The sequence below is a fragment of the Chiloscyllium plagiosum genome, unplaced genomic scaffold (genome assembly GCF_037043375.1).
Source record: "Chiloscyllium plagiosum isolate Xiang-an unplaced genomic scaffold, Cpla_swu_hap1 HiC_scaffold_38, whole genome shotgun sequence".
NCBI lineage: Eukaryota > Metazoa > Chordata > Chondrichthyes > Orectolobiformes > Hemiscylliidae > Chiloscyllium > Chiloscyllium plagiosum.
In genome coordinates this window covers 26490954-26504288 of record NW_028270176.1, presented here as the reverse complement: position 1 = coordinate 26504288, position 13335 = coordinate 26490954, and the positions used below count along the sequence as shown (strand labels likewise).

General features: G+C 41.9%; 1 protein-coding gene across 2 annotated transcripts in view; it reads right to left on the bottom strand.

Annotated features, from left to right (window-relative positions):
• The window catches only part of LOC122544207 (uncharacterized), a 62278-nt gene extending 50553 nt beyond the window's left edge, over nt 1-11725 (bottom strand). The window contains exons 1-2 of one of the 2 annotated variants that reach the window (XM_043683265.2): nt 11595-11725; nt 5528-5773 (exon numbers count right to left, since the gene is read on the bottom strand). The gene's annotated coding sequence lies outside the window, so the exon portion shown is untranslated. The remainder of the gene's footprint in view (nt 1-5527; nt 5774-11594) is intronic. The other variant, XM_043683267.2, reaches the window with a different exon arrangement.
• Between the last annotated feature and the right edge of the window lie 1610 nt (nt 11726-13335).

Genomic DNA, 13335 nt, shown 5'->3' with positions numbered 1-13335 from the left:
ATAGAGGAAGGAAGATTTGTAGGGGTTGTAGGAGATAACAGAAATAGGGATAATTCTCAGGACTGGAGGTCATTACAGAGAATGGGAGGTTTGACGGCTGTAGATTGTTACAGAGGTACTGAGGGATACCGGGGCTATCGAGGTTGCAGAGATGGAAAGGTTGGAGAAGATGTGATTTGAAAAGAGGTAGAGAATTTCAAAATGGCGGCGTCGCCAAACCAGGAACCAATTTCAGTCAGTGAATATGAGGATGGAGAATGAACAAGATTTTGTTTAATTTATGATATTGGGCAGTAGAGTTTCAAATTCTCACTGACAAATCTGTGGTTTAAAAAAAATGCCAGCAGAGGAGATGGGGAGTAAATGATAAGTTTGATAATGTAACACTCTGTGGAGGTCAATGCGCTGTATGAGGTGACAGAAAAATGTGGGTAATGGAGAGAACAGTTTAACCCACATGGGAATCAGACAGGGAAGGAGAAGAAAATGACAGGAGCTGCTCCCATCTAGTGGCTGACTGAAGAATGGCAGGTGCCCAGACCAGGTTGCAGCACAACCTGGCCGGAGGTGGCATTTCACCCAGATAACCATGACAACAAAAACTTTTTTATAGATTAGATTCACTACAGAGTGGAAACAGGCCCTTCACCCAGCAAGTCCACACCGACACTCCGAAGAGTAACCCACCCAGACCTATTGCCCTCTGACTAAAGCACCTAACACTATGGGCAATTTAGCATGGCCAATTCACCTGACCTGCACATCTTTGGACTGTGGGAGGAAACCGGAGCAAACCCACGCAGAGACGGGAAGAATGTGCAAACTCCACACAGACATTCGTCTGACGCTGGAATCGAACCTGGGACCCTGGTGCTGCGAGGCAGCAGTGCTAACCACTTGTCTTTCAAAAGCACCTCCAACAATGAGAGTAACCTCCTTCCCTACAGCAACAACAGCAGTAATTTCCCATCTTTGTATTTTTAATATAATACAAAATGTTACCAGGTTTTGCAACATTTAAAAGGCATCTGGATGGGTATTAGAACAGGCAGGATTTAGAGGGATATGAGCCAAGTGCTGGCAAATGGGACAAGCTGAGGTTGGGATATCGAGTTGGGCCGAAGGGTCTGTTTCCATGCTGTACATCTCTATGACTCTATGACATTTGTGCATGGTACTATTTCACTTCAAGCAGATTACGTTACAGAGATAAAAGAACAAAGAACAAAGAAAATGTACAGCCCAGGAACAGGCCCTTCGGCCCTCCAAGCCTGTGCCAATCGAATCCCCTGTCTAAACATGTTGCCCAATTCCTAAGGATCTGTATCCCTCTGCTCCCCACCTACTCATGCATCTGTCCAGATGCATCTTAAATGAATCTACCGTGCCTGCCTCTACTACCTCTGCTGGCAACGCGTTCCAGGCACCTACCACTCTCAGTGTGAAGTACTTGCCCAGTGTATCCCCCTTAAACTTCTCACCTCTCATTTTGAACGCGTGACTCTCGTTATTGAATCCTTCATTCTGGGAAAAAGCTTATCTCTATCCACCCTCTCTATACCCTTCATGATTTTGTAAACCTCAAACAGGTGCCCACTCAATCTCCTTTTTTCTAATGAAAACAATCCTAACCTACTCAACCTCTGTTCATAGCTAGCACCTTCCATCCCAGGCAACATCCTCGTAAACCTTCTCTGTACCCTCTCCAAAGCATCCACATCCCTTTGGTAATTCTAAATGCGGCCCGAACCAACATCTTGTACAACTTTAACATGACCTGCCAGTTCTTATACTCAATACCCCGTCCGATGAAGACAAGCATACCATATGCCTTCTTGACCATTCTATCCACCTGTGCAGCCACCTTCAGGATACATGGACCTGAACTCCCACATCTCCCTGCTCATCAACTTTTCCCAAGTCTCTTCCGTTTACTATATAATTAGACTTCTCTATAGAATTAGACTTCTCAAAATGCATCACCTCACATTTCCCTGGATTGAACACCATCTGCCACTTTTCCGCCCAACTCTCTAGTCTATCTATATCCTCCTGTATTCTTTGAAAGTCCCTTATGCTTTCTGCTACTCCACCAATCTTCGTGTCATCTGTAAACTTGCTGATCATACCAACCGTGCCCTCTTCCAGATCACTTATGTATATTACAAACAACAGTGGCCCCAATACTGACCCCTGTGGAACACCACTGGTCACCTTTCTCCATTTCGAGAAACTCCCTTCAACTACTACTCTCTGTCTCCTGTTGCTGAACCAGTTCTTTATCCACCTAGCTAGAATAATCTGCAAACCATATGACTTCACTTTCTCCATTAGTCTACCATGGGAATCTTATCAAATGCCTTACTAAAGTCAATGTATGACATCAACAGCCCTTCCTTCATCTATCAATTTGGTCACTTCCTCGAAGAACTCTATTAAGTTGGTAAGGCATGATCTACCCCGCACAAAACCATGTTGCCTATCACTGAAAAGACCATTCTTTTCTAAATATAAATAGATCCTATCCCTCAGTACCTTCTTCAGCAACTTTCCCACCACTGACGTCAGGCTCACTGGTCTGTATTTACCTGGAATATCCCTACTACCCTTCCTTTACAGGGGGACAACATGAGCAACCCTGTAGTCCTCCGGCACCTCACCTGTCTTTAAGGATGTTACAAAGATATCTGTCAAGGGCCCAGCTATTTCCTGTCTCGACTCCCTCAGCAACCTGGGATAGATCCCATCTGGTCCTGGGAATTTATTCACCTTAATAACCTCTAGCCTACCCAACACATCTTCCCTACTTATGTCAACGTGATCCAGATTTATCAAACTTCTATCTCTAATCTCAACATTCATCATGTTCCTTTCCTCAGTGAACACTGATGCAAAGTAATCATTCAGGATCTCACCCATTCCCTCAGACTCGACACACAGCCTTCCTTCATTACCCCTTAGTGGACCAATCTTTTCTCTAGTTACCTACTTGCTTCTTATATAAGAATAAAAGGCTTTGGGATTCTCCTTAATTCTGCTCGCTAAAGCTATTTCATGACCCCTTTTAGCCCGCATGATTCCTCGTTTAAGACTGGTTCTACTCTTCTGATATTCTCCAGCGCCCGTTCTGTTCTTAGCTGCCTGGATCTTATCTATGCTTCCCTTCTCCTCTTGGCTAGTCGTACGATTTCTCTAGATAATAGATTGTAGGTGCTGGAGGTGGTTACAGAAATAGGGAGGAGTTTTAGGCCTGAAGGAGATTACAGAGGTATGAAGGGATGTAGATGCTGGAGGAGATTACAGAGTCAGGGAGATGTGTAGGAATTCGAGATAGGAAATATTGTAGGGGCTGAAGGAGGTTCAGAAGTAGGGAGGGATCTCGAGACGGGGGAGATTACAGTGATTGGGAGGGTTACAGGTCTGGTGAGATTACAGAAATAAGGAAGACTGAAGAGGGAGTGCTATGAAAACAAGGATGCAAACTTTAATAAAGGAGGCATACCAGGAGCTAAATTCAATAACTCAATTCAGGGGTGATCAGAGTGTTCGATTTAGTTTGAGTTATGTTTCTAGAAGTAGAGGTTCAATTCCAAATTCATTAGGAATGGAAGGTAAATGTTGAGTTTGACAATGTGACACTGTATGTAAGGGAACAGGATAATGTACATTTGCACCACCTGTAATGGAGAGGCCAGTGTGATCCAAAGGGGAATCAGAGAGGGAAGAGGAACAGAATATTCACAGAAGCTGTTCTATCTGTCCCTAGAAGCTGTCTGAAGAATGGAAGGTATCTGGATCAGACTGTAGGTAACATTTCACCCAGAGAACCACAGCAACAATTTGACGTTTATTAGCAACAACAACATGGACAAGAACATGATTTCCTGGAGCAATCTTAGCAACAACAATATCCCTCTCATTTACTGTGCTCTTCACGTAACATAAAATGCCCCAACATGTTTCACAGAAATGTTGCCACAACAACATTCACAACCCAGTTGTATTGTAATAGAGGGATGGAGACAGTAGAGCCAGAGAATGGTACTTGGATCACGGCTCTGATAAGAATGGTTTGATCTTCCCAAAGTTTAATCAGCCAAAATCTGACAGTGAGTCACATAAGGTGGGATAAAGACAAGTGCCTAAAACTTTACTCAAATAATTTGTATGAGGAGCATCTTCAAGGAGGGGATAATACAGGTAGAGTGAATAAGGAAGGGATTTCTAATACTTGGGGCTCTATGATATTGTAAACATCAAAACTTTAACAACTTTTCAGGCTTTGAAAGGCTCAGCAATTTTTTTCTCTCTGGAGTAAACTGTTTACAAGTTGAAAGGGACAAAGATTAACTGTTTTAAAGGAAATCAGCAAGGTGTTAATTGACTTCTCCCATCTAGTGAGCTGCTCCCATCTAGTGGCTGACTGAAGAATGGCAGGTACCCAGACCAGGTTGCAGCACAACCTCTGGCCGGAGGCGTCATTTCACCCAGATAACCATGACAACAACAACTTGTCTTTCAAAAGCACCTCCAACAATGAGTGTAACCTCCTTCCCTCCAGCAACAACAGTAAGTTCCCATCTTTGTATTTTTAATATAATACAAAATGTTACCAGGTGTTACATTAAAAAAAACATTAGCAGCAACAATTTATATTCACTTAGCACATTATATGTCTAGACAGTCAATTAGGAAGGATGGTGCTATAAGTGGCAAATAAGTTGGACTATTTAAATCCAGAAACCCAGGGAAGTGGCCTTGGGGCATGTGGGTTCAAATCTCATCATAGTTGCTGGAGGAATTTAAATTTGATTAACTAAAAATTGCAACATTTCCAACAGATTATCTTAATCTCAGACAGTTGTCAGAAGGAGAGATAGAGTATAGCTGAGAAGAATATTTTAATGTTCCTACAATATAATTAAATACATTCTGACACCACATCACATTAGAAGGCATTAGGACAAGTGCCTAAAACTTGGCAAAATGGATAGGTTTAAGGAGTGTCTTAGTGCAGGAGACTGTACTGGAAGAGTAGATGAGGAAGGGTATTCCAGGACTTAGGACCTACAAGTGATAAAGTCATAGCCACTACTGGCGAAGTGTTGGAAATCAGGAATTGTGCAAGAGGCCAGAATTGGAGAGGGTAGTGATCTGGAGGCTGTTAGGGATTGAGAAGATCACAGGGATAGGGTACATTGAAGGGACTGCAGCAAGTTACTGAAATTGGGTGCAGTGTAGGGGCTTGAAGAAGCTACAGAGATGCAGATGGTCGTAGGGTTGGAGGAGTTTTACAGAATTAGGGTGGGTCAATTGAGGAATTTGAAACTAGGATGACAATTTTAAAATGTAGACAGTGCCAGACCATGAGCCAATGCAGGCCTACTATGTGTTGCATGGGACTTGTGTGACTTGGGATACGGGGCAGCAGAGTTTTGGATTGGCTCACATTTACTGAGGGTATAACAACATTTCACATACAGATTAAAGTCATGTAAGTATCTGCATACAAACATGATTTACTCACCCGTTGTAGAGCAGGACAAGTTTCCCAATTCAAACTTCTGTCAATCTTTAGAGGAAGCAGCTGTCAAGTGCTCCTCATTTTTCTCCAGACCTGGCCAATATCCAGCACAAGCCATTCTTTCACTGAGATCCTAGTGCATCAGAACTGATCTTTTTGGAATAGTTCTGTAATCATTAATGTTTTCTGGGATGATGTTCTTCCTCTTGTTCCCCCAATTTGGGGCAAGCTCCCCAAATACAAATGCAACTGCAAAATAGTAAAACAACTAGTTTGTAACAACTCGTGACTCTTTGGACGATAACAGCAGTTCAGTGCAGAATGCAAGCATTAACCACAAGGCTGCTATTTATTGTCCATCCTTCATTGCTCTGAAGTGGTGATGTTCTTTCCAATCCTTTAGGATTGTCCTAGAGTCTGCAGGAGTTGAAGATTAATCACCAAGATAGAGCTAGGAGCAAAACCTGAGGCATTAGAAAACACATTTCTTTCAATATTTCTGTTTAGTAATTCCAAATATGTTTGAGTTGGGAAGGCAAAGGTTCATTCATTCGTTTGGAAAATTCAAATGAACCTTCCAGCTCAGCGAGCAAACCGACGTCCAGAACCTCAACCTGAGCTACAAATCTTCTCAAAACTTGGGAAGGGGAGTTAAAGATCAACCAATCAGATAAGGAAAAGACTGCTGTCTTTCCAGTTGGTCACCGGGGAGACCGGGAGAATGGATGTTGCAAAGTTCGGGTATAAACTCAAGCTAGAGCCGGTGAATGTATTGTTCTAAGCCTTCTCCTTTCAAATACTCAAGTCTATGTGTTTCATTATCACTAATGCTGGGTGGCATGGTGGCTCAGTGTTTAGCACTGCTGCCTCACAGCGCCAGGGATCCAGGTTCAATTCCTGCCTCGGGCGACTGTCTGTGTGGAGTTTGCACATTCTCCCTGTGTCTGCATGGGTGTGTTCTGGTTTTCTCCCACAGTCCAAAGATGTGCAGGTCAAGTAAATTGGCTATGCTAACTTGCTCATCGTGTCAGGTGCATTAGTTAGGGGTAAATAGAGGGTGGGGGAATGGATCTGGGTGGGTTACTCTTTGGAGGATCAATGTGGACTTGTTGGGCGAAAGGGCCTGTTTCCATACTGTAGGGAATCTACTCTAACTTTATAATTTTGAACATTTCAACTGGACCTTTTGCCAAAATTAAGCATATTACTAAACATTTTGACAACTTGAAAATTACAGAAAGTGCAACAAAATTTAACCTGACTCCAAACAATTGTACTTAATGTTCATGGCATACATTCCACGCCGGGTATAGAACCTGAGGGCTAATCATTTCAAATTGAAAATTAAGTGTAGTGGAATAGAAACAGACTTTTCTCTTGATGGTATGTTCTACTCAGAGGTGCCTTGTTAAATTTCCATATTGTTGATATTTACAGGAGTTGGAATTTAAAAATAGGGAAGTCCTGTTGAAACTGCACAGGGTGTTGGTGAGGCCACACCTGGAGGACTGTGTGTAGTTTTGGGTCCTGTTTTTAAGAAAGGATATACTGGTATTGGAGACAGTTTTAAAGGGCTCATTCCTGGGATGAATGGATGACTTATCTGGAACAGTTAAACAGTTTAGGCCTTTATTCATTAAAGGTTACAAGAATGAGGAGGCAAGATCTGATGGGGTTTGACAGGATAAATGTTGAGAGGATGTTTCCACTGGTGAGAGGTTTTCAACCTAGGGGGCATAATTACAGAAGAAGGGGACAAGCATTTAAAACTAAGATGCAAAGGATTTTCTTTTTCTGAAAGGGTAGTGAATGTCTGGAATTCTCTATTCCAGAGATTTGGGAAGCTAGATCATTAAAAACATTTAAAGAGGAGTTGGATGAATTTTTGAATTTATGGGGTTGAGGGCTACGAAGACTTGGCATGAAAGAGGAGTTGAGGCCTGGGGACATCATCCTTGATCTTAATTAATGACAGTGGAGACGTTAGGATTCAAGTGACCCACTCCTATTTCCTACTTCCCATATCCTTCCATGCAATTCTTGTCAGGCACACAGACCAAAGGGTTCTACAGTTTCCAGTCCCTATTTGTACCGAGATAGTGAACTTTTCACATTGAGCCTCTGCAGTGGCTATCCCAAGCTTTGGTGTGTCCTTCAGCTTGTAGACTTAGAACAGAAAATGTCAATCTGGATCACATAGTGAAAGATAGCTTGCATTGGAATACCAGCAAGTTTTGGGCAGACCGAAAAGTGTCTTTCATTGAGTTGATGGTCCTTCAGATGCAGTTGATGTTTAACTTGATGTGTGTCCCTGGTGAACACTCAAAGAGCACAGTACGCTGCATCTTGGAATTACTTTAAATAATCTTGACAAAAACAATGTCTCTATCTCCTGGCCTAACTTGCAAAGGTCCATTCCACCATTAGGCAGATAACATCCCATTTTCCATCACAGTAACTTCCAGGGAAAGGAGTGGGTGTGACCAGAGAAAGGTTGATGGGAAGAGCTTTCCTCAGCATTGGACAAGTTTCATCTTGGCGTTTGTGTGTTAAGTTCTGCCAGATATCTCATCTTCACCTTCTAGGAATGGGGAGAGACCATTCAGCCCCTCAATACTAAACTCTTCCTGCCTTGTACCCTGTCTTGTGAGTTCCCCTTCTTGCCTCTCCCTTCTCAGACACTCGGACATTCTTCCTAAGATAAACAACTGATTAAATTAAAAATGTGAAACAAATAACGTGCAGTTAAGACTTTACATTGCATATTTTGCTAGAGAGAATTTGGAAACACAATGTAAAGGGGATGATTTGTGGGCGGCACGGTGGTTAACACTATTGCCTCACAGCGCCAGAGACCTGGGTTCAATTCCGCTTCAGGCGACTGACTGTGTGGAGTTTGCACATTCTCCCCGTGTCTCCGTGAGTTTCCTCCAGGTGCTCCGGTTTCCTCCCACAGTCCAAAAATGTGCAGGTTAGGTGAATTGGCCGAGCTAAATTGCCCATAGTGTTAGGTGAAGGGGTAAATGTAGGAGAATGGGGTCTGGGTGGGTTGCGCTTCGGTGGGTCGGTGTGGACTTGTTGGGCCGAAGGGCCTGTTTCCACACTGTATCTAATCTAATATCCAAAAACAGAGGGAACTCCCTCTGCATGTATAATATCCTTGAAGGTTGCAGGACAAGTGATTACAAAAACAGCTGTAATCCTGGGCTTTATACAAGAGTTATAAACTACAAAAGTAAGGAGGTTGCTATGAATGTTTATACAACACTGGTATATCCAGTTCCAGCACTGCACTTTAGGAAGGACATTAGTGAAGCTGCAGAAAAGATTCACGAGAATGGTTCCACAGATAAGAAGCGTTAAGGTATTTTGATAAATTGAAGAAATTAGGATGTTCTGCTTGGGGAGGAGAAGGTTGACCAGGGTTTTGATTGAGGTGTTGAAAATCATAAGGCGCTGGACAAAGTAGAGATGGAGAAACTGTTCCCACTGGATGAAAGACTGACAAACAGAATCACAGAGTTAGGGAGATTGGTCACTCAAACAACAGCAACTTGAGAATAAATTTGTTTTGCAGAAAGTGGTTAAGATCTGGAATGCAGTGCCTGAGAGATATAAGATTATGTGGAAAGGATGGGGCATTTTAACTAGCTATGTTTCTATTCTAGAGAGTCGAAAGGCTTCTTCAAGCCTGGAACCATTTGATCTTTGAATAATCTTTCACTTGCTGTTTTTAGCACACAACTGCAGCTTTCTCTAACTGCCAGAAGAGGTTCTGCAATACTTTGTCTCTGTGTGATTCTGGATTGGAGATCGAATCAGGGAATTATGCAAAACAGGGGGACAAACAGTCCTTGAGTTCTTCCTGCTCCCACATACATTTGTCGAAAATCCATCCCCAAGTCTCTGTCCTGGGATTAACACCCTTGTAAACCTTGTTTTCAAATCCCTTTGTGTATTCTGGATCACTATATGACACTGTGTCAACATGATTCACATTTCCTCCTCTGGTTCATAATATCTTCAGACTGTCCCCCTCTGCTTACTGACCTTCCTGCTACTTCTCCTAATTTACTGTATCAAAACTCTTTATGATTTTGAAGACCTCCATTACGTTTTGGATTGACTTTCTCTGTTCCAAGGTGAACAACTCCAGTCTCTATACAGTAACTGAAAGTCCCATTGGACAAATAATCCGCACCCAAGCCCCAGTACTGAATTTTTAAACATACTCTCAATATTTGTATATGTTCATATTGACACAGATCTGGTGTCAATATGAACATATACATGCTCCAGGCAAAGAAATATATTATCAAGAATCATGCTCAAGTGGCAGCTATTTCGTAAGTTTAGAGTATTCACTGGGTCTGTCACTACAGGAAGCATTGCAATCAAACTTGATCCCATCCCTTCCTGACATGTTTTCTCTCTCACACACACACACACTTGCTGACTTTTATATTAAGAACAGATAAAATGGAATCCTGGATATACAACAGGTTAGAAAAATAAGTCTATGAGTTTGCTTGCTGAGCTTGAAGGTTCGCTTTCGAACGTTTCACTGGAGACTCTCACTGATGATGCTACCTAGTATGGTGACGCAACGTCTGAAAACAAACCTTCCAGCTCAGCGAGCAAACTTACAGGCTTATCATCAGCCTGAGCTACAAATCGTCACAAAAATCACTAAGGTTAGAAAAATGTTAACAGGTTCTTCTACACATAAGGTGATCAATTCTAAGATTCTCTGCTATATTCTGTTATGGAAATACCACAAATAAAAAGGAATAAGATGGTTGCTACAAACAAATATAATATTAAAAGATATGTGGACAATCAACAGGAAAATAGTATTAGACTGACTGAGATATTAATGGGCATGGAATGTGAGGGGTGAATGGAATTAGAACAGGATGTTAAAGTTTACAGGGAGTGAGGATCAAACTAAATGACTTATTAAATGGCATGGGGGCTAAGAAGGGAGAATGGCATCAGATTGGATGAATATTACAGGCTGTAAGGAGCGAGAGAGTGTTTACGATATTAAAGAGTATGGGGGAGAGGGGGAGAGTCAGATTAAACTGGGGCAATGAGTCAGAGAGAGTGGGATTAGGTTAGGTGTAATATGAAATGGAATGGGGAGTGAGGGATGAGTGGATGTAGGCTGGATGGAATATTAAAGGTTATAGGGATCGAGAGGGTGAGTAGGATTAGGCTGGGTGGTATATTAAAGAAAGTGTGCGATGAGTTAGACAGTGGGGTTGGACTTGGGGTTTACTGTGAAAAAATGGACATTCATGGTCTGAATTATTTAAACAAAGTAGTTTTCCTCCCAGTATTACGTTTCTTGATTTACTTTATTTACCTAATTTATATTACTTCAGTGACCGGAAAAACTAGGATTCTTCTCATCAGCACAGAGAAGGTAAAAAGGGAGATTTAATCATGTTGTTCAAAAACATGAAAGGTGTTGACAGAGTAAATAGTGACACGCTATTTCCAGTGACAGGAGCGTCATTATCAGAGAGACACAGATTGAAGGGAGCTGCAAAACAACCAGAAGGGGGTTTAAGGAGAATATGTTTTTCCTTGTTGTGATCTGGAACCACCTTAGAGGAGGTGGATGCTGATTCAACAGGAATTTTCCAAAGCGGGAGCATTGGAGAAATACTCAAAGAGAAGATAAGTTCAGGGCTATGATGGAAAGAGTTAGGGGAGGAAGGATGAAATTAATTGGACAGACCTGGCACAGGTTCTGATTGGCTGAATTGCCTTCTCCTCTGTTGTATCTGTCAATGATTCTGATGGAGCCCCTATTTCATGGTTAACGGTGATAAACTAAATACAAAATGAATAGAACACCCCATCGTGAACACTGATGACTGGCGCAAACATGATGGGCCAAATAGCATCTTTTCTGCTGTAAACTTTGGTAATTTCCCAACCAAAATTTGGCATTTGATAAAATATTGTCAGCCTACACAAAATATACTGGAATATAAAATCAGGAGTTCACCTGAGCAAATCTAACAATTAACATTTATGTTTTAGGAGATAAATAACTCACCTGGAGTAGAAGCACCTCATCTTATTTTCTTTCAAATACTTCAAATGGAGAGTATTAAAACCCAGTGCTTCAGTTTCACTGCTGATGCTTATGAAACTAAAAACCAGTTCTGAGCAGAAACAATATTTTTTGTTGACTCCCACAGGCGTCTCCCAGCTGAATATATATAATCGAGTCAACAAACGAAATACAATGAATGAAGTTCCTCAATTTGTCATGTGTAGAGATTTTGGGGAAACTCAGAATTATTTGGTACCTCAGCTGATTGGAACATCTGACCAAATTTTCCCAAAAGCTAAATCAGAATCTTACTGACAAGACCCTTAAGAGTTTCAAATGATGACCATCAAAAGTGGCACAAGGGAGTTTGAGTAGAGGATCATCAGTGCGTAAAAGCTGTGTCATTTCTCAGAGTGAGAAATTAAGGGGCTATTAATGAAGAGTTCCAATTTTTATCTGTTAACCGACTTCCAGCAGATGGCTTCTGGACATAAAGAGCTAGAAACACTCACAGGTCAGACAGCACCTGTGGAAATAAACCGCATTAATGTTTCAAGCTAAATGACCTTTCATCAAATGATGCAGCTGTAAACGGAGTTCGGCGGTCAGCAGAAATAACTCAATTGGGGGAGTGTTAGATCGAAGGTGTAAGTGAGGACTACAGATGCTGGAGATCAGAGTCAAGATTAGAGTGGTGCTGGAAAAGCACAGCAGGTCAGGCAGCCTCTGAGGAGCAGGAAAATCGACGGTTCGGGCAAAAGCCCTTCATCAGGACCTGAAACATCGATTTTCCTGCTCCTTGACCTGCTGTGCTTTTCCAGCACCACTCTAATCTTGACTCTGAAGATTCAAAAGGTTTAATCCTTAGTTTCAGCAATGATTCAGCAGTTGCTTCAGGACCTATTGTGGTGTAGTAATAACATCCCTCCTTCTGAGCCAGGAGAGCTGACCCACCTACACCAAAGGTGTGTAATAACATCCCTAACAGGTTGATTCAGATATCTAAAACTGAGGCAGCAACATGCTGGGACTTGCCATTAGCAGAATATTTACCTCTTAATAATACTCATGTTTGTCACAGCCTGATTATTTCTATCTTTAAGAAAGATTTAGAATAATACTGTACAGGAGGAGGCCACTCAGCCAACATGTCTGTCTCAACTTTTTGAAATATATGTCGAGAATGGGGTGCTGGAAAAGCACAGCAGGTCAGTCAGCATCTGAGGAGCAGGAGAAGGGCTTTTGCCTGAAATGTTGATTCTCCTGCTCCTCTGTTGCTGTCTGACCTGCTGTGTTTTTCCAGCATCACACTCTCGACTCTGATCTCCAGCATCTGCAGTCCTCATTTCATCCTCTTTGAAATATATAACCATCGATCCCATTCTTCATAACACTGCAATTTTTTCAACTTCAAATATTTATTCAATTCCCTTTTGAAAACCCATTACATGTGCTGTAAGCAACATGTTCCAGATCATAACAACTTACAGCATGAAAGAAAATTCTGATTTGTTCTTTTAACAATTCTCTTCAATCTGCGCCTCTCCGTTGATTAACCTTCCTGCCCCGGAAAATAGTTCCTCCTTATTTCTGCTTCTATTAAATCTCCCTCTTAACTTATCTCCTCTAAGGAGGATAGATCCAGCCTGTTAACGTATCTCCTCTAAGGAGGATATATTCAGCTTCTCCAATCTTTCCACAGTAAATTAAGCCCCTCATTCAAGTAAGTCTCTTCTTAAGC